At 39.5% G+C, this 19,266-nt stretch overlaps 1 protein-coding gene across 13 annotated transcripts in view; it reads right to left on the reverse strand.

Annotated features, from left to right (window-relative positions):
* NSD3 (nuclear receptor binding SET domain protein 3) overlaps positions 1 to 18,540 on the reverse strand; it is a 120,941-nt gene extending 102,401 nt beyond the window's left edge. For 5 of the 13 annotated variants that reach the window (XM_036249693.1, XM_036249689.1, XM_036249687.1 and 2 more), the window contains exon 1: positions 5,551 to 5,712. The gene's annotated coding sequence lies outside the window, so the exon portion shown is untranslated. Of the gene's footprint in view, positions 1 to 5,550; positions 5,714 to 18,023 lie in introns of those variants that run through there. The other 8 variants (XM_036249685.1, XM_036249692.1, XM_036249688.1 and 5 more) reach the window with 3 other exon arrangements.
* Between the last annotated feature and the right edge of the window lie 726 nt (positions 18,541 to 19,266).

The raw sequence follows: 19,266 nt of genomic DNA on the forward strand, positions 1-19,266 counted from the left end.
AATCAATTTAAATAAGAATGCTCTCACACCCGGCCAGCGGTGTGGCTCAGTGGCTGAGCATCGACCCATGCACCAAGAGGTCACCAGTTTGATTCCTGGTCAGGACACATGTCCAGGTTGTAGGCCTAATCCCCAGTGGGGGGGGACGCAGGGGGTGGCCAATAGATGTTCTCTCTCATTGATGTTTCTCTCTTTCTCTAAAATCAATAAAGAAAAAAAATATTTAAAAAAAAAAGAATGCTCTCACAAAAGGCTATATATATATATATATATATATATTTTTTTTTTTTTTTTTTCCATTTATATAAAATGTCCAGGATAGGAAAATCTGTAAAGACAGAAAGATTAGAGTCTGCCAGAGGCTGGAGGAGAAACAAATGGAAGGTGACTGCTAATGAATAGAGTATATCTTTTTGTGGTGATGAAACCAAAGAAATGTACACTATAAAGGAGTAAATTATATGGTATGTGAATTATATCTTTTAAAAAATGCTCCAAAAGAAATCAAGAAAGCATTCATATATGATTCTCAACAATAAAGTGTACAGTATCCATTCAAAACATTACTGGTGTGAACACACACATTAAATGTGCTTAAAATAAAAAGTTTCATACTTCTAAAACTACAGTAATTAAAGTATGAGATACTGGGCCTAATATATGGTGACGGAAGATTATTTGACTATGGGTGGTGGGCACGGTGCAGTACACAGATCTTGCATCACAGAAATCTATATCAGAAACCTGCATGATTCTATTAATCAATGGCACTGCAATAAATTTAATAAATAACTAAATAAAATAAAGCCCAGCCCAGCCAGTGTGGCTCAGTGGTTGAGCATGGATCCATGCACCAAGAGGTCATTCATTCAATTCCTGGTCAGGGCACATGCCCAGGTTGTGGACCAAATCCCCAGTTGGGGGTATGCAGGAGGTGGCCAATTGATGTTCTCTCTCATCAATGTTTCTATCTCCCTTTCTTCCTCTCTCTCTAAAATCAATAAAGAAAAAAAAAGCCAATAGTTGAACAGTGGGGAAAAAATAAAGTCTGTAACATTACCAAAAAAACCCAAAGTAAATAAATAAATATTTTTAAAACACACACACGTAAAATATGAGGTACTACCTGGCTAGTGTGGTTCAGTGGCTGAGCATCAACCCATGCACCAAGAGGTCGTCAGTTCGATTCCCAGTCAGGGCACACGCCCAGGTTGTGGGCCAAATCCCCAGTGGGGGACATGCACTGGGGGTGGCCAATTGATGTTCTCTCTCATCGATGTTTCTATTTCTCTCTCCCTCTGCCTTCCTCTCTCTCTAAAGTCAATAAAGTAAAAAAAATAAAATGAGATACTGGTAAAGGGGCAGACAATGAAATCGAATAAGATCCTGGACACAGACCCAGCCTATATGGGAATTTGGCATATAACAGGAGAAGTTATATTCCAGATTAGTAAGGAAAGGACTGAAGATTCAGAGAACGGTATTAGGAAAGTGGCTTACCAACACAGAAAAAATATTATATCTTCACCATATAATATACCAAATTCTAGGTAGCTTAAAAACTTTTAAGAAAAAACAAAAACATAAAACAAGAGTACATCTTTATGGTGGGGAAGGATTCTTAAACAATAAAGAGTACAACACAAAGGAAATAATTAATAAACTCAACAATATTAATTTCTAAAACTGTATGCCAAAAGACAACACAAACAAGTGAAAAATAAGCCCCCAGAATGGGAGAAGATAAACAAAATGCATAAAACAAAGCTGAGTTCTACCCCCCAGCTTTCTTGCAAATGTTCCCAGTTTATACTATGTTCATTGGTTCTTCCTTATCATTTCTCATTTGGATAAGAGCAACAGCTTCCAAAGTTGTCCACCTCCAATCTGCTCTCCAGAGCACTGACAGTACTTAAAAAGAAAAACAAGAGCCCTGCCGGTTTGGCTCAGCGGTTCGAACTTTGGCCCACGGACCAGAGAGTCCAGGTTCCGTTCCCCCTAAGGGCACGTACCTTGGTTGCAGTTTGTCCCCGGCACTGGTTGGGGTCATGTGGGTAGCAACCACTCAATGTGTCTCTTTCACATTGATGTTTCTCTCTCTCTTCATCCCTCTCTCCCTCCCGCTCTATCTGAAGATAACTGCAAAAATGTCCTCGGGTGAGGATAAAGAAAAAAAAAAGAAAAATGGGGGGAAAAAACCCACAAATTTAATAAACTCTCGTGGTTCTCCATGCCTCAGGACAAAATCCAAAAGCAGAAGGCCTTTCTTGATTTGGCCCCTACATACTTGTTCAGCCTCCTCTCCTGCTGCTTCAACGTTCCCATCTTGTCCTCCACAAGTCTAGCATTTCCTCTCATCAAGCACTCATCCTTTCATATTGTATTCAGATATGTTAAAATATGCCAAGAAACTTTTCCAAACTGCTCCTCACATATCACACACACTCTGAAGTCAGGTAAAGTACCCACTTCTGCTGGCCTAGCTTTCTACCTATACTCTATGATAGCACTTAATACACTGTAGAGGGCCATCTGGACCTAAAGGAAGGGTATGCATAAGTGTATGTAAACATGATCCTAAAACATGTGTGTTAAGAAATAATAGCAAAATACTTTATTATATCAATTCTGGATACCAGCTGCTATCTGTTAATTGCCCTCTGTAGGCTGACACAATGTTGGGCCAAGTTCATGACAGCTCCTCCTCCTTCCTTCCCATTCTGCTGTTGCTATAATGGGAAGGAGACTAAAAGTTATAGCCAGGTTGTTCCTACCCCAACCTACATAGGCTTCTCTAATAAAAAAAATAAAAAAAATTATTGAACACCTACTATTTACCAGACACTAGGTTAAACACTAAAGTTATAGGGATGAAAATTTAAGCACAGTTCCTACAATCCTACATTACTACTGGAGACATAAAAGCAATAAAGGAAAACTGCAGGAGATGAGGCTCAGAAATTGCTCCTGATAAGGTTCATTTATTCATTTCATATTGAGTGCCTGTATTACGCTTAGTCCTGAGGTCTAGAGATAAAAGATAAGCAAGACAGAGGCCCTGTTGACAGAAGGGGACAAGTGCCCCAGATGACAAAAGAAAACCACTTGGGTTGAGAAGCTAGGGGATGTGAGAACAGAGAAAGGATGCAGGGGACCTCAGACCTGTGGGAAGGAAGAGGAGTGCCTTCTCTACATTAAACTAAAAGGATTTTGTTCCACTAAAAACTTTCTTAGCTTCCAGCCCAGTTGGTGTGGCTCAGGGATTGAGCATCAACCTATGCATAAAGAGGTCGCCAGTTCGATTCCCGGTCAGGGCACATACATGCCCATGTTGTGGGCCCAATCCCCAGTGGGGGTCATGCAGGAGGCCACCAACTGATGTTCTCTCTCATCGATGTTTCTGTCACTCTCTCCCTTCCTCCTCTCTAAAAATCAATGAAGAAAAAAAAATTAATAAAAAAATAAACCTATTTTCTTAAAAAAAAATTTTTCTTGGTTTCTTAATATCACAGCTTTCAAACGATCTAGATTATTAGAAAGGTCTTTCTTGATATGTTACAAAGCCAAATTACAAGTATTTAGTGAAAGCACACTACTTAATTCAGGGAAATAAAAATAACATCTAGCCAGAGAATATGGAAGTACTGCAAATTTATTTTGAGGACATGAGGCTACCTCATCTCTGAATCCCCAGTCCAACTACAATGTCTGGCACATTACCAACAAATCAACCTTAAACAGAAGGGAATAGCATCAAGGGGCCATAAGACTGGATTAACTGAAATATTTTAATATGAACTAATAACCAATAAGTAATTAGTACTGTTGTAATCCCATGGGCTATTTGTTAACACCATGGATTTAGAACTGAACGTACAGATTTGCTTTTTCCTTCTTAAGAAAGGTCATGAATAAAGCTAGAAAGTACCTGCACTTTATTTGTATGTGTAACACAAAACCAAGCTAGCAGCAGAATAAAGATCAGGTAGCTCAGAAGGCAAGCTTCCTCAGAGCTCAGGAACGGGCTGCTGAGAGCAAATCAACCAACCACAATTTCTATGATGATTTTTCATATAAAGACAATAATAAACTTACTGGTCAAGCTTTTTTAAAAAAAGGGTTATAGGTCCATTTATTACTAAAATATTTAGTATATTTAAGATTTTCAATGTCTAACAACCAAAATCTCTGGGTCACATGAATTTGTGGGTAATTTTCACAAAAATATGTAGGAGAGGAGAGAGATTTTGCAGTGGTCAAGACAGCATTACAATAAAAACCATTTTTCAACATCTGTTCATTTAAACATACAATAGCCACAGTTAAAAAAGAAAAGCCTCACCAGGCCGATGTGGCTCAGAGGTTGAGCGCTGACCCATGCATCAGGAGGTCACCAGTTCAATTCCCGATCAGGGCACATGCCCAGGTTGTGGACCAAATTCCCAGTCGGGGAGCATGCAGGAGGCAGCCAATCAATGTTCTCTCTCATCAATGTTTCTATCTCCCTCTCCCTTCATCTCTCTCTAAAGTCAATAAAGAAAAAAAAAAAAAAAAAGCCTCTCGTTGCCATCCAAAAGAACTATATTAAGCCAATTTTTTTTCTAATGAATAACCTCTAAGTGGAATTTATTTTATAAAGGTAAATAATTTATATGTTCTCTAAATAAAAAGGTTTTCTTCACATCTTAGAACACTGATTAGCTATTTAAAAATATGTATAGCACCCTGGCCGGTTTGGCTCAGCGGTTAAAGCGTCGGCCTGCAGTCCAGAGAGACCGGGTTCGGTTCCTGCTGAGGGCACGTACCTCGGTTGCAGTTTGTCCCCAGCGCTGGTTGGGTCGTGCGGGTGACAACCACTCGATGTGTCCCTTTCACGTCAATGTTTCTCTCCCTCTCTCTCCCTCCCACTCTATCTGAACAAAATATCAAAAAATGTCCTCGCGTGAGGTTAAAAAAAAATAAAATAAAAATATGTATAGCAATAGATTAAGTAAAAAACAAAATCCTTTCTATACTACCTATTCTGGCATTTCAGAATTAGAATTAAATCACTAACTTACTATAAGAAATATTTACTACAAGATAATATTTGATCTCCAACTACTCTCAGATAACTCAAACCAGTATCAGCCAAATATTGCTTCTATCGGTTAAAGTGACTGTGTCCCCTACACAGTGAAGCTCATTCATCGATCTTAAGTCAAACACACTGGAGAATAAGGACTTGGCAGTTCTCCTTTCAATTCCAACCAATGGCATACAAATGACTTTCAGTAAATTCCTTAGAGGTTAAGAAATGAAGCTGAACATTCAAAAACTGACCATGATATATTTTCTCACATTTTTGTCCATTTTGTCAACTCTGTTGTGTTTTAGGTAGCTAGGATTTAATCAGTACATGTGTGTATGTCTGGATAAAAGTTTGTTTTTAAAATAGGAGTTCTCAGGGAAACATTTCTATATGAAATTATAACTAGTCATCTAAATTACCCATATCAACACCACCAAGTAAATAATTCTCTAAGTAAATAGACAAAAGCTGAGTCTCACCTTGACTATTCCCAGACTCCAAGTGGCATGTTACTCCAGATATACATCTTATTCCTCACAGAGTCCTTTTTTTGTTTTGTTTTGTTTTGTTTGTGACATAGTTCATTACTGAACACCAACTATGTACCAAACCCTGTTCTAGGTCCTGGGAAATCAAAAAGAGATTCTGGTCTCAAGAGCAAGAAAATTTCAGACAGTGTTAAGCTAATAAAACAGGGTATTATGATTCAGTGACTGGGGAGTGGTGGGGCTACATTGTTATAAAAAGGATTAATGGAATCAAAACCAGGAATTAATCACATTGAAAGACTGGACAAAAGAAGTGAAGATATAATCATCAGGCCTATCTTTTACATCCTTATCAAGTTCTCTTTGTCTCAGAGGCTTCTGAGGTATGGCTATAGTAAAAAGATTTAAATAATAGTTTAGTCATGTATTTCATGTAATATCAAAAGCTTAAACTTTAAATAAATATGTTTTAAATATGTTTTTATTGATTTTAGGGAGAGAGAGAAAAAAAACATTGACGTGACCTCGGATGCCTCCCAAACAAACTCCAACTGGGGACCTAACCGCAACCTAGGTATGTGCCCTGACTGGGACCTTTTGGTGCATGGGATGATGCTCAACTAACTGTGCCACAATGTCCAGAGCAAAAGCTTAAACTTCAAATATTACTTAACCATAACTACTCCAAAATTCTACAAAATAAAACAATTTTTAGTAGTCTGTTAATAACTTTAGCTTTCAAATAGCTATTACTAAGTTCTTTCCTATGAATGGATTTATTCACTGTCTAAGATAGTAAGCATTTTAGAAAAATGAGATTTTAAAAATGCAGACCCACAAAAACATACAAGTAATCACAAGAGCAATGACTATGAAAATGTCTATCTTTCCTATAAAGACTAAATTAAAAAAAAATTTTTTTTCTTTATCATTTATAGAGAGGGAGAGAGGGGGAAGGGGGAAGGGAGAGGGAGAGAGAGATGGAAACATCAATGATAGAGAACATCAACTGGTTGCCTTCTGCATGCCCCCCACTGAGGATTGGGCCCACAATCTGAGCATGTGCCCTGACCAGGAATTGAACCGGCAACCTCTTGGTGCATGGGTCAATGCCCAACCACTGAGCCACACTGGCTGGGCAAGACTAGATTTTTTTGTTTCATTGGGTTTAGCACTTTAGTATTTTAGGTTCAGTTGTATTCAACATTTTGTTTTCCTTCTTTTTTTTTTTTTTTTTATCCTCACCCGAGGACATTTTTCCATTTTTTTGTACAGATAGAGTGGGAGGGAGAGAGAGGAAGAGATAGAGAGAGAGAAACATCGATGTGAAAGGGACACATCGAGTGGCTGCCACCGCACAACCAACCAGGGCCGGGGACAAACTGCAACCGAAGTACGTGCCCCTAAGCGGGAACCGAACCCGGGTCTCTCTGGACCGCAGGCCGACGCTCTAACCGCTGAGGCAAACCGGCCAGGGCCAACATTTTGTTTTCAAAACAAAAGAAATAAAAGAACATAAAGTAACTTCAAATTATAAATTCAAAATTTACATTATCATCTATTTGCTTAATCAGAACACTAAGTGTTGGTAAAACTATACCTATCATGCTGTTGTTATAACAACAGTGCAAGTAAATTTGGACCGGAAAGTTAACTTCATGTTTTTACTTGTACCAGCAGGAATTCTCTTACCAGCTGAGAAACGCCCACACAACCCATGCAAACATTGTGATCAAGCATTAGTTAACTTTCAACTTTTAATGAAAGTGAGTTTGGGCCAACTGAGTTTATTTCTTCATCCACTAAACATGCAACTCAAGATTAGTGTGTTTTGCATGTGTTATTTTTCTTATATTAAAAAATAGTCATTTATTATCAGCTATATGCCTAGTATAGTTCTAGGCACATTCTATTAGCAATAATCGCGCCTGGGATAAATCCCACTGCTATGACACTGCCACTGTGCAAAGCTGTAGGCGCACACTCTAACACTTCTAATTTGGATCCCTATAACCCCAGAAAGTAGTCATTTTCATCTCTACTTCAGAGATAAGAACACAGCCTCAGTGGTAAGAGGTACAGTGAGGACAGGAACTCAGGTCTCCTTGGCTTTTGCCCTACACTCCACTGACCACTGAGTTTTAAAAAAAAGATGTTTTGTTAAATGGCTTACAGCAAATAGACAACTGTCAAGGGTGAAGGTCAGTTAGAGAAAAGAAAACCTCTCTTAAAAAAGAAAACCATACTTTCCAAATAGCGACAAGTTTGCAATAATTATATAAGCATAGCACAATTTCTATAAACATTTTTTAAAATAAGGTATTTCTAAATAAAAAGAAATGTATTTTAAACCAATGCAACACTCTCTCCATTGCAATGCAAACCAATGCACTATATACTTTAAATGGGTAAATTATATGGTATGTGAATTATTTCTCAATAAAACTGTTATTTAAAAAAAAAGTTTCTGGAGAACAAATTGAAAATATGTGTCAAAAGCTTCTGAAATGTTCATATTTTTTAAGTAATTCCTTCCAGGAATTGACTGTAATAAACACAGTAGTTTTGTGTGTGTGTGTGTGTGTGTGTGTGTGTGTGTGTGTAAGGATGTCATCAAATTATACTATCCCCCAAACTGCCTAAAATGCCATCAACAGAAGAATGGTAAACATTCTTTACAATGAAATTTATGACAATTTAAAAAAATCACATTCCCCCCCAAAAATTATTTCACAATAAAGCATGTTACAAAATAATATAAATGGACAATTCCATTTTGTAAAAAACAACAACATATATACATAAGAAAAAACACTGGAAGGATATAGATCAAAATGTTAATAGTAATTACTTCCAGTTGGTAGGATTTCAGGTGATTTTATCTTCTTTATATCTTACTGGTTTTCAATTTCCCCACAATAAACCATCCTTTCATAACTTAAACAATAATAAATGTTATTTTAAAATTACTGGCCACTTTGGAAAGTACAAATTTTCCATTAAAAGATAAAAATTAACAGGGCCATCATCATTTCTTAGGAGTATTATATATATGTGTGCATGTATGTATATGCTTGCAATACCTTAACTAATATCTTAACCTCTATACCTCAGTCAGCCAACAAAATATATTCTAATGACCAATGCATAATTGTGCAGGTGATAACAATACAGAAACCATGAGATGACCAAAAGCATATGAACTATACTTCATACACAAAGCCAAACTACCTAATTTAGATTTTAAAAATAATTATATCAAATCATGTTTGCTTTGACATTTAGGAAAACTCAACATCCTTTGGGGTGGGGGGGATAATTAGCAAGAAATATCTTTAACCTTCAGTCTGAATACAATTCAAGGATACTTTAAAGCACAGCAAGAAGTTTCTCAATCAAACATGAAATACTGCCCTGACTGGTTTGCTCAGCGGTTAGAGCTTGAACCTAAGGGTCTCGGGTTCAATTTCTGGTCAAGGGCACATACCTGGGTTGCAGGTTCCATCCTGGACCCAAACAATTGAATGTGTGTCTCTTACATCAATGTTTTTATTTTTCCTCTCTCTCCCTCTCCCTCCCTTTCCACTCTCTAAAAATCAAAGAAAAAAAATATCCTAGGGTGAGAATTACCAACAACAAAAACCCAAAAACAAACAAAAACCATGAAATACTATATTCTAATACATTAGGATCCTGCAGAAATCATAAACACCAAGACAATTTAAAGTGACAAAATTATAATAACCAAATAGAGGCTTTAAATTTAAGTATGTAGAGGTGTTATAAAATGCCTTTCTCAAAGTCCGCACTGCAGTTTTATGCAAATAGACTGTACTCAGCAGGTGGGGGGCATTCAAATTTTTCTATCAAAATCCTTGAAAGTCAAGATTTAACCTTTCCAAACATATTAAAAATATAGTCTAGAAGGCCCGGGAAGCACAATCAGGTAAGTTTCTTCCATTTCAAAAGAAATTTGGTTCACCTAGCCACAATACAGAAAAAGAAAGAATCCAACGGAGACACCAAGGATGAAGAGTCAAACAGAGATTGTCACTACTGATTACTTCTCAGGCTAATACTTTTTGAATGGTTTACATTAATGTGAAAGCAAGACAGTCAAACTAGTTTCTGTAAAATAAGGTAGTTAAGTTAGGAGATTATTGGTACTATAGGCAAATTTGATATGTTCTAAGCAAATCTAAAAGATTAGAGTTTGCACATTAATCTAAAACCAAGTAATTAAATCCTATCAAAAACTAAACAAGAGCCCTGGCCGGTTTGGCTCAGCGGTTAGAGCATCCGCCTGTGATCCAGAGAGGCCCGGGTTCGGTTCCCGCTAAGGGCATGTACCTCGGTTGTAGTTTGTCCCCGGCCCTGGTTGGTCGTGCGGGTGGCAGCCACTCGATGTGTCCCTTTCACATCGATGTTTCCCTCTCTCTCTCTCTTCCTCTCTCTCCCTCCCACTCTATCTGTGCAAAAAATGGAAAAATGTCCTCGGGTGAGGATTAAAAAAAAAATTAAAAAAAAACTAAACAAGAGATGAACTCTGAATAAACAACACTTTGTATAAAATGGGATAATTCTTGTAGGAGTCAGTATTATTTTGTTTCACATTCGTTAATAAAGCCCAAGATTTCAAATCACTAAATGACTATACTAAATGTTAGAAGGCTGTTATTTTTAATTGTCTAGAAAACCCTTTTGATTATAACATATAAAAACTGGTAAGTTTTTTTTCATTATCAGATATTTTTTTAATTTTTTTATTATTTTTGTTACAGATGTTTCTTTTTTTCCCCCACTGACACCCTCCTTCCCATCCCAGCCCCACAGCATTGTTGTCTATGTCCATGGTTACGTATACATGCATATAAGTTCTGTGGTTTATTCCCCCTGCCCCGGACTCCCTCTTCTGAGGTTTGTTAGTCTGTACACCACTTCTAATGTCTCTGGGTCTATTTTGTTCATCAGTTTGTTATGTTCATTATATTCCACAAGTGAGATCATGTGATATTTGTCTTTCTCTGATTGGCTTGTTTCACTTAGGATAATACTCTCCAGGTCCCTCCATGTTATCTCAAAGGATGAGAGATCTTTCTTTCTTACAGCTGCATAGTATTCCATTATGTATATGTACTACAGCTTTTTTATCATTCAGTTTTTACATCTGCTCACCCCTCAAGGCTATTAATTTTTAGGTTATTTTTTGGCATATTTTTGTCCCTAAAATAAAATACCAGGAAAGCAATACCAGCCAAACTAATGGGGCTATCTCTGCAGCTTTTCTTAGAGGGCTTATTGCCTGGTGGTGACTTTCTAATTATTCACTTTCTAATTATTTGTCTGTACTGTACATTTGGGTTTTATGGTCTTTTCTTTATGTCATGTTTCACAACTTAAAAGTTTTTTAAATGCTTATTTTTAAAGTTTTGGGGTGTTTTTTTAAAAAAATATATAGCTTTCTTAAGACTCCAGAACTAAGAGATGTTAGAAATATAAGACTCAACTGGTGCAGTACTGTCTTGGCTATGGCCAAAATGCCACTGTGCAAGTCCCCATATGACACTTCTTAATTTTCTTCATCTCAAATCAATTTGATAAACTAAATTTTGTTTTACCCACAAAATCCCAGGAAGCCACACAGTTCTTTTTATAAAAAATGTTTTTATTGATTTTTTTTTTTTTTTTTTTTTAGAGAGAGAAACATTGAAGTGAGAGAGAAACATCGATCGGCTGTCTCCTTCATATCCCCAGTGGGGATCAAGCCCGAAACTGGGGCATGTGCCCTGACCAGGAAGCGAACCAGGACCTCTCAGTCCATGGGATGATGCTCAATCCACTGAGCCATAATGGCCAGGCAACCATTCTTAAATTTAAAATATCTACTTATATATTTCAGGAAGATTGAATATATGTTACACCAAAATAAGAAAAAAAGCATGTCCTATGGCAGAAAAATACTCTATCTTTACATTAAAAATTAAGGTGTAGCCCAGCCAGTATGGCTCTGTAGACTGAATCAGTCCCATGGACTGAAAGTTCACCAGCTCGATTCTCAGTCAGGACATATGCCCGGATTGCAGGCTTGATCCCCAGAAGGGGGTGTGCAGGAGGCAGCTGACTGATGTCTCGCTCTCACATGGATGCTTCTACCTCTCTCTCCCTTCCTCTCTCTCTAAAAAATCAATAAAAAATGTTTTTAAAAATTAATGTGTAATTGTCTATCAAAGTAAGGATAAAGCAGGCTATGAAGAAAAAGTCAAGAAACACACACCCATATGTATGTATATTTTTTAAATCTTCTAAAAAAGTAATCAGATTGAAATCTGAAAATCTTATTCTAAATAACATGGCAGTCTATTCAGCCTCAGAAGTTCCCTAAGTCTCAATTTTACATCTTTAAATTAGATTAAATCATTCTTGTGCTTTCTACCTTCACATTAAAAAAGGAAAAAAGTTGAGTTGTGTGGGAATTCTGTCCAACATTTTAGAAGGTATAATCTAAATGGGAGGTATTATTATTAGATAATAATATATTCCTATGATTAAAAATGAACTGTAGCCTGGCCGGTGTGGCTCAGTGGCTGAACATCAACCCATGCACCAAGAAGTCTCTGGTTCAACTTCCGATCAGAGCACATGCCCCGGTTGTGGGCCCAATCCTCAGTGGGGAACATGCAGGAGGCGGCCAATCGATGTTCTCTCTCATCAATGTTTCTATGCTCTTTCTCGCTAAAAATAAATTCAGGAAAAGAATTTTTTTAAAAAGGAAACTGTATAAATACAAAAATTTTTCATTTTCCTTTTCACTTTCCTCAATACAGACCTAAATCTAGATGAAAAAGGGAACCTAGTAAGAAAAAAGATGAGTCGCCCTGGCCGGTTTGGCTCAGCGGTTGGAGCGTCGACATGCGGTACAGAAAGACCCGGGTTCGGTTCCCGCTAAGGGCACGTACCTCGGTTGCAGTTTGTCCCCGGCCCTGGTTGGTCGTGCGGGTAGCAGCCACTCGATGTGTCCCTTCACATCGATGTTTCTCTCTCTCTCTCTTCCTCTCTCTCCCTCCTGCTCTATCTGAACAAAAAATGGAAAAATGTCCTCGGGTGAAGATAAAAAAAAAGAAAAAAGAAAAAGATGAGTCAACAATGACCCATATCCACATTTAAAAAGCCCAAGTGTCCATCAGTAGATGAGTAGATAAAAAAGCTGTGGTACATTTACACAATGGAATACTATGCAGCTGTAAGGAAGAAAGATCTCTTAACCTTTGAGACAGCATGGAGGGACCTTCTTTTCATGCCACATTAGAGGCACAACATGAAACAGAAGTGTTGAAAAGTACTTACTAAATACTTAGTAAGATCAATAATAAAAACCAAAAACAAAACTGTAAGCTTTTAAAAAAATGTGTTAGGTAGCCATAGTACAATCAAGTTCTTAAATTTAACATTATTAATATTTATAAAAAGATTCGCTTGCAGATATAAAGCTCATCATTCATTGAAAATTCAAACACTTAGCATGTTTATTAACAAAAGAATAAATCATCTCACTTGTTCTTTCAAATATAATAGACTCTTTCTTAAAGTAAAACTAAAGACAGCACTGCATCAAGAAGCTGATTTTATAAATAGATACCAAATTCTAAACTTTTAAAGCTTTAATGATTTTAATTTTTTAAGTGTCTAAAACAGAACTCAATAAATAAGTACCCATGATAATTTATTTTCTTCCTGATAGACAAAAATAATAAAAAATAATCAACAGTGCCTGCTAAGATTTTTTAAAAGTTGTTCTCAATGAGGTATTTTTAGTTCATTTTTAAAAATTTACCAGTGTATCATTTTCTTTCCAAGTTGTTTTCCAGGACCATAATGGATCTATTTTTTCATTTCATTGTTATCTTATTTCATCGATAATTTTATTAAAATAGAAAAAAATTCTGTACCAAATCACTTCATTACACAAAACACAAACTTCAAGATAGTTATATATGATTCATTTATGCATGCAAAAATATTCTGTGCATATGCTATATGTAAAACATAGTGAACAAAATATGAAAAAGTAGAAGCATGATCCTTTGCCTTACAGCAACTTAATCCTCTTGCATTCATTATACTAAAGGTGCCTAACCTTGAGAATTCCCCCTCACCTTGAGCTTTCAAAGAAAGCGCACATTCATAATTAAGTAATGAGATGTGGTATTAAGAGGCAGGTAACAGGTTGTCACCGAAGCCTCAATTTTCTCTCTTGTAAAATAAAGTGTTTGTACTATATCTCTTTTCTATTTAAATAGGCTGTTAGGAACTTAATTCAGGACCTGCTCTATGACTTATAATAGCAAAAACCTATTAAAAACCTAATGTGAACCAACATTCCAAACAATGAAATACTATATGACCCTTAAAAAAAAGCTACAGATCCATAAGTACTCATTTAAAAGGATGTCCCTGATAGCCTGTTAAACCAAAAATGCAAAATGCAGGTAGTATGCCCTGGCTGGTTTGGCTCAGCTGTTACAGCATTGGCCTACGGACCAAAGAGTCATGGGTTCAATTCCAGTCAGGGGCACGGGTTCAATTCCAGTCAGGGGCACGTACCTTGGTTGTGGTTCAGTCCCCCCACTGGTTGGGGTTGTGAGGGAGGCAACCAATTGATGTGTCTCTCTCGCACAAATGTTTCTCTCTCTCTCTCTCCCCCTCTGTCTGAAAATGGAAAAATATCTTCAGGTAAGGATTAAAAAAAAGAAATGCAGGTAGGATGGCCCAATTTATATGCAGTTTAACATACACATATATGGTCCAGCCAGTGTGGCTCAGTGGTTGAGCGTGGACCCATGCACCAAGAGGTCACCAGTTCGATTCCTGGTCAGGGCACATGCCCAGGGTGTGGGCCAAATACCCAGTGGGAGGCATGCAGGAGGCGGGCAATCGGTGTTCTCTCTCATTGATGTTTCTATCTCTCTCTCCCTCTCCTTTCCTCTCTCTCTGAAATCAATAAAGAAAAAAAAAAATTTTAAATAAATAAAATAATGAACATGTATTATTTTAATGATTTTTTTTTTTTTTTTGCATTTATCTTCAGATAGAGTGGGAGGGAGAGAGGAAGGAAGAGAGAGAGAGACACATCGACATGAGAGATACATCGACTGGTTGCTACCTGCACAACCCCAACTGGGGCCGGGGACAAACTGCAACTGAGGTATGTGCCCTTAGCGGAAACTGAACCCAGGACTCTCTGGTCCACAAGCTGATGCTCTAACTGCTGAGGCAAACTGGCCAGGGCAATAAATTTGTTTTTAAAGCCTAAAAGTAAAGGTCTACTGATTCAAATTCTATAATTAGAAAAGACCTGGGTTCAAATACCGACTTTGCTATTTGTGATGTTGTTAAGCTACTTAACCTCAATTTTCCCATCTGTAAAAAGGAGTCAAGAGCACTAACCTCACACAACTGTCTGGAGGGTAAAAGAAAATCATGCATGTAAGACATTCAGCATATCACATTATAAGAGGACAATTATTAGCAGCGATAACTATGATTATTATGAATGTTGTTATAAACTCCACAAACTGAGAGTATTTAGAATCAGATTAAACAATTCACTCTAGTTTCACCCGTCTCAAGAAAAACCAATTTCCTTACCCAAAATTCATTCAATCAGGTCCGCATAAGAGCATATTTACTAACTTAAGGTAAAAATAAAAAAGTTCTCACAGGTAGCAGGTGGGTGATGGACATGGTAATCAGTGTAAAGTCTGGCTTTTAATTAAGTATCAGACGATACTAGAATAGTCTTCATTATATGACAACTGGGCAAGGAACCCTGATCTTTATAAAATGCTGAATACATAGGACTACACTTTTTAACTAATTAAAACTGTTAATGTGAATTTTTTATTTGAATATACATCGATTTCTAATTTTCCTAAAAATTTATGGCACTAATAATTTGTGTACATAATTTACAATTTAACTGCAAAATTACTGAATGGCTTTTTTAGTGGAACTTTTCCTTACAAAATTTTCAAAAATTCAGGCTGAATATTATCAAATCAAAATAATCCAAGTTGTAAATCTGGCCTTTATACTAAAAGCACTTCCACAAAGTACGAGTCTAACAATATTCAAAATATTTTTTTCAAAAAACCAAGAACACATCCCAAGCTTCTATATAACAACTGAAAAAATGTTGCATTAAGTAAGTAGATTAAATCAATATGTAGTACAACTGGTTTGAGACCATCATATTACAATTTTAACAAGCCTTTCTGGTATTAGAGAACAGTTTCGGTATCAATATGATGAACTGAAGTTCAGGTTACCTCAATTACAATTATAAAACAAAACGAGAGGTTACACACACATTTAATCCTTTTCAATACAAAAATAAAAGAGGCTCCACCCACCCTGGCCAGTTTGGCTCAGCAGTTGGAGTGTCACTCTGTGGATCAAAGGGTCTCGGGTTCGAGTCAGGTCAAGGGTGCATACCTGGGTTGCAGGTTGGATCCCAGGCCCCAGTCAGGGTCATGTGGGAGGCACCAATCTTTGTCTTCGTCTCTGTCTCTCCCTCTCTCTCTCTCCTTCCCCCTATCCCTTCCACTACATCTTAAAACCAATGGCAAAATATCCTAATATCCTTGGGTGAGGATTTTTTTTAAAAAAAGCTCCACCTAATTTATCCACTGTAAATTTGTCAGGTTTTAAGCTGAATTTCATATCACACAATAGTTACATTTGAGTACACTGAAGAGTTACTATGGCTTTCTTGAACGTGACCTGAAGTTCCCACAAAAAATATTGGCACCTCAATGAGGCTCTGAGAACTGCCTGCCTACTTCACAGATTATTGCAGTATGCTGAACTGGCATTTGAAGATTGTATTGAGCTAGTTACATGAAAGCAAAGGGAAGAGAACAGAATTTATTTTTAAAAAAGTAAAAGAAAACGCTTAACCTATAAGCAAGAGCTATCAAAAACACCATTTAAAAATACTACACACATTTCTAATTTTCTAATATTCAAAACACAGTAAGCAGATAAGCTATGACAAGCAGATCTTCCTATCCCTTCTCACCCCCACACAATGCTCTGCCAAGAGCACAAGCCCAAGTAAAATAACCGATGCAATTTCCTTGTTTACTTAAAGAATTGCAGAAAACATGTTGACTGCTTCCGAGGCCTCTGGAACAAATGATTATTTAAAAGACCTTTCACCGTCACGTTTGAAATAAGAGAGTAGTAATGATTCCTTCAGCTAGTAAAAATATAGTCTTAACTTTATAAAAAAGGGTTAAATTTTACACTGCAGTTCATTAGCATGCCTTGTTTGCAACCACAAGGAAGAAGGAAAAGGGGGGGGGGGCAGCAAAACACACAAGATGGAAAACATCACTACCTCCTTTGGTGGTTATGAACAATTTTAAATGACCTCAAGATGGAAGGGAAGAGTTCATGAATAGAAAGAAAGGGGGTTAACCTTCTGAAATGGCCCCTTCCAGATTCATACTGATGTCGGAGAGAAGGAATTTATTTACACTGCAGTGCCTGGCAGCAAACATGGCTGCCCCTGCCCCCTTTAAATCTGAACAGTCTTCATTCCCTCACCAAGACCATCAAATTATGGCCATGTCTCTCCTTGTCTTGCTACCATAACACTAACACTTCTCCTTCCTCAAAAGGGTAAAACCCACACCTCCCCATTTCACAACAATCATAACAGCATAACCACTTGCTTCTCTATTCTCCAGCCTCGAAAGAAAAGGCACAGAATAACACAAATATAGGAACAAAAGGCTTTCCCTTCCTAACACTTTAATAACCCTCTTCCCCTTCTTTTCCTCCCACTCTGTGATGTTTGGTTGCTAGTTTCCATCATTTTCAACATTCACTTAATTTCCTTCTCTATCCCAACACTAAGTCTTCCAGTTTCCTGTGTCTATTTCCTATCTCCCTTTTGCATCTTGTCTCAATCATTTCTCCTCCCTTTTCCTAATCCACCTTTTCGTCCACTTCCATTCCCTCGTTTCTCCCTTGATGCCCATTTCTCCATCAAATGTTATCTCCTTCCCCCAGACCCTTTTAGTTTCCAGCCTACACCCCCAGACCTCCCTATTTCTCAGTCTGCCCAGGTCTCCAAACCTAACTCTACGCCTCTTTCCCTGCCCCTCCCCCGTTCCATCTTTATCCCCGCCCCCATCCCACCTCTACTCCCAATTCCCAGCTCAGCGCCACTCCACCTCTTATCCCAATCCCACCTCCTCTGCCCCACCTCCCGATACCCTTCACACTCCCCACCTTGCCATCTGCTCCTCCTTCTAGGTTTCCCTCAAACCCTCGAGGGCCACTCGCCTGTCCTCCCATTCCGGCTAGGGTCTCCCTCCCTACCCTGGTCCCATCCGTAGGTCGGCCCCTCCTCGGCCTTCCAATACTCAGATACACAAACACGCACGCATTCACTTTACCTTCAGTTTGTTCCATTCTAACCCCCCGGCCGTGTCAGTAGGATCACAGGAGAGACACGGAGGCCCGGAGTGGGACTGGGGTGCGGGCAGCCGCCGCCGGGGCTGCGGGGGGAGGAGATGGAACCAAGCTAGGCCGCATGAAATCCCCGGGCTAGATTTCCCTCGCGCCGGATGCCTCTGCCATGGCGGCGGGCACGGAGGAGGGCCACGGCCGGGCCGGGCCGGGCCAGGCCAGGCCGGAGCGGAGAGGAGGAAGGCTGCGGGAGGTAGGGGTAGGCAGGGGATGTGGAGGGATGGGGGTCGCCGTGCAGCCGCTGCTACCAGTGGAGCCTGTGGCTGGCAGCCGGACGGGGACAGCAGGGTCCTCCGGGCTCGAGTCGGCCTACGCACGCCTGTCCGTAGCGACCCGTGGACAGTTCCCCTCAGCCTCCGCCTCGATTCTGGCCGTCGACGCCGCCGCCCGCTCCCGCCGCCGCCACCGACGCCGCGCACAAAGTCCCCCCACCCCGACTCTCGGAGCGCCGCCGCCGCCGCCAAATCTTCAGCGGCTTATTGGCTGTCGGCCGCGGCGCCTACCGGGAAATGCAGTCCCGGGTTTGGGGCGCGGGGGGCGAAAGGAGGAAGAGGCTAGTCAGCGGGGCGGGAAGGAGGGGCCGGAGCGAGAACCAGAAATGTGAGCAGCCGGAGAGTCTAGACGAGAAGTGAGACCGCGAGCGATAAAGGAAGAGAGACACAGGAAGGAAAGGTGCGAAGGAGAGCGAAAACAAAACTCGAAGACAGGTTAAAGGCTGGCTGTGCGAGGTGGAAACTGCTCGTGCGTGTCACGTATTTAATAACAGCATGCATATTAAACACCATATGGCACGCCAGAGTGGCACGGATACACGAGTCCTGGACGTTGGGAACAACCTACTAACGGATGCCCGGTTACGGCGACAGGGAAAGGGTGCAACAACGTGCTTCCTTGGCTGTCTCCTGTCCGACAGCTGTCAGAGAAGAGCTGCCTGTTCCACATGGGTCTGCGTATGCACACCATGGCAGCAATCTCCTACTTGATCCTCAGGGGCGGTCTCTCTCTCAGCCATGCCTGTTTCAGCCGGATGCTACCCTGGCTCCCTGACTGCCAGCACTCGAAGGCCTTGGCTGCATCTCAGCCTCTGTGGAGAAGCGCCGACCTCCCAAGCAGGCACGGCGCCCCCCACTCGCCCACCCCGCGCCGACCTCCCTATCGGGCACCGGGTCC

Source organism: Molossus molossus, unplaced genomic scaffold (assembly GCF_014108415.1).
Source record: "Molossus molossus isolate mMolMol1 unplaced genomic scaffold, mMolMol1.p scaffold_m16_p_9, whole genome shotgun sequence".
In the NCBI taxonomy this organism is placed as follows: Eukaryota; Metazoa; Chordata; class Mammalia; order Chiroptera; family Molossidae; genus Molossus; species Molossus molossus.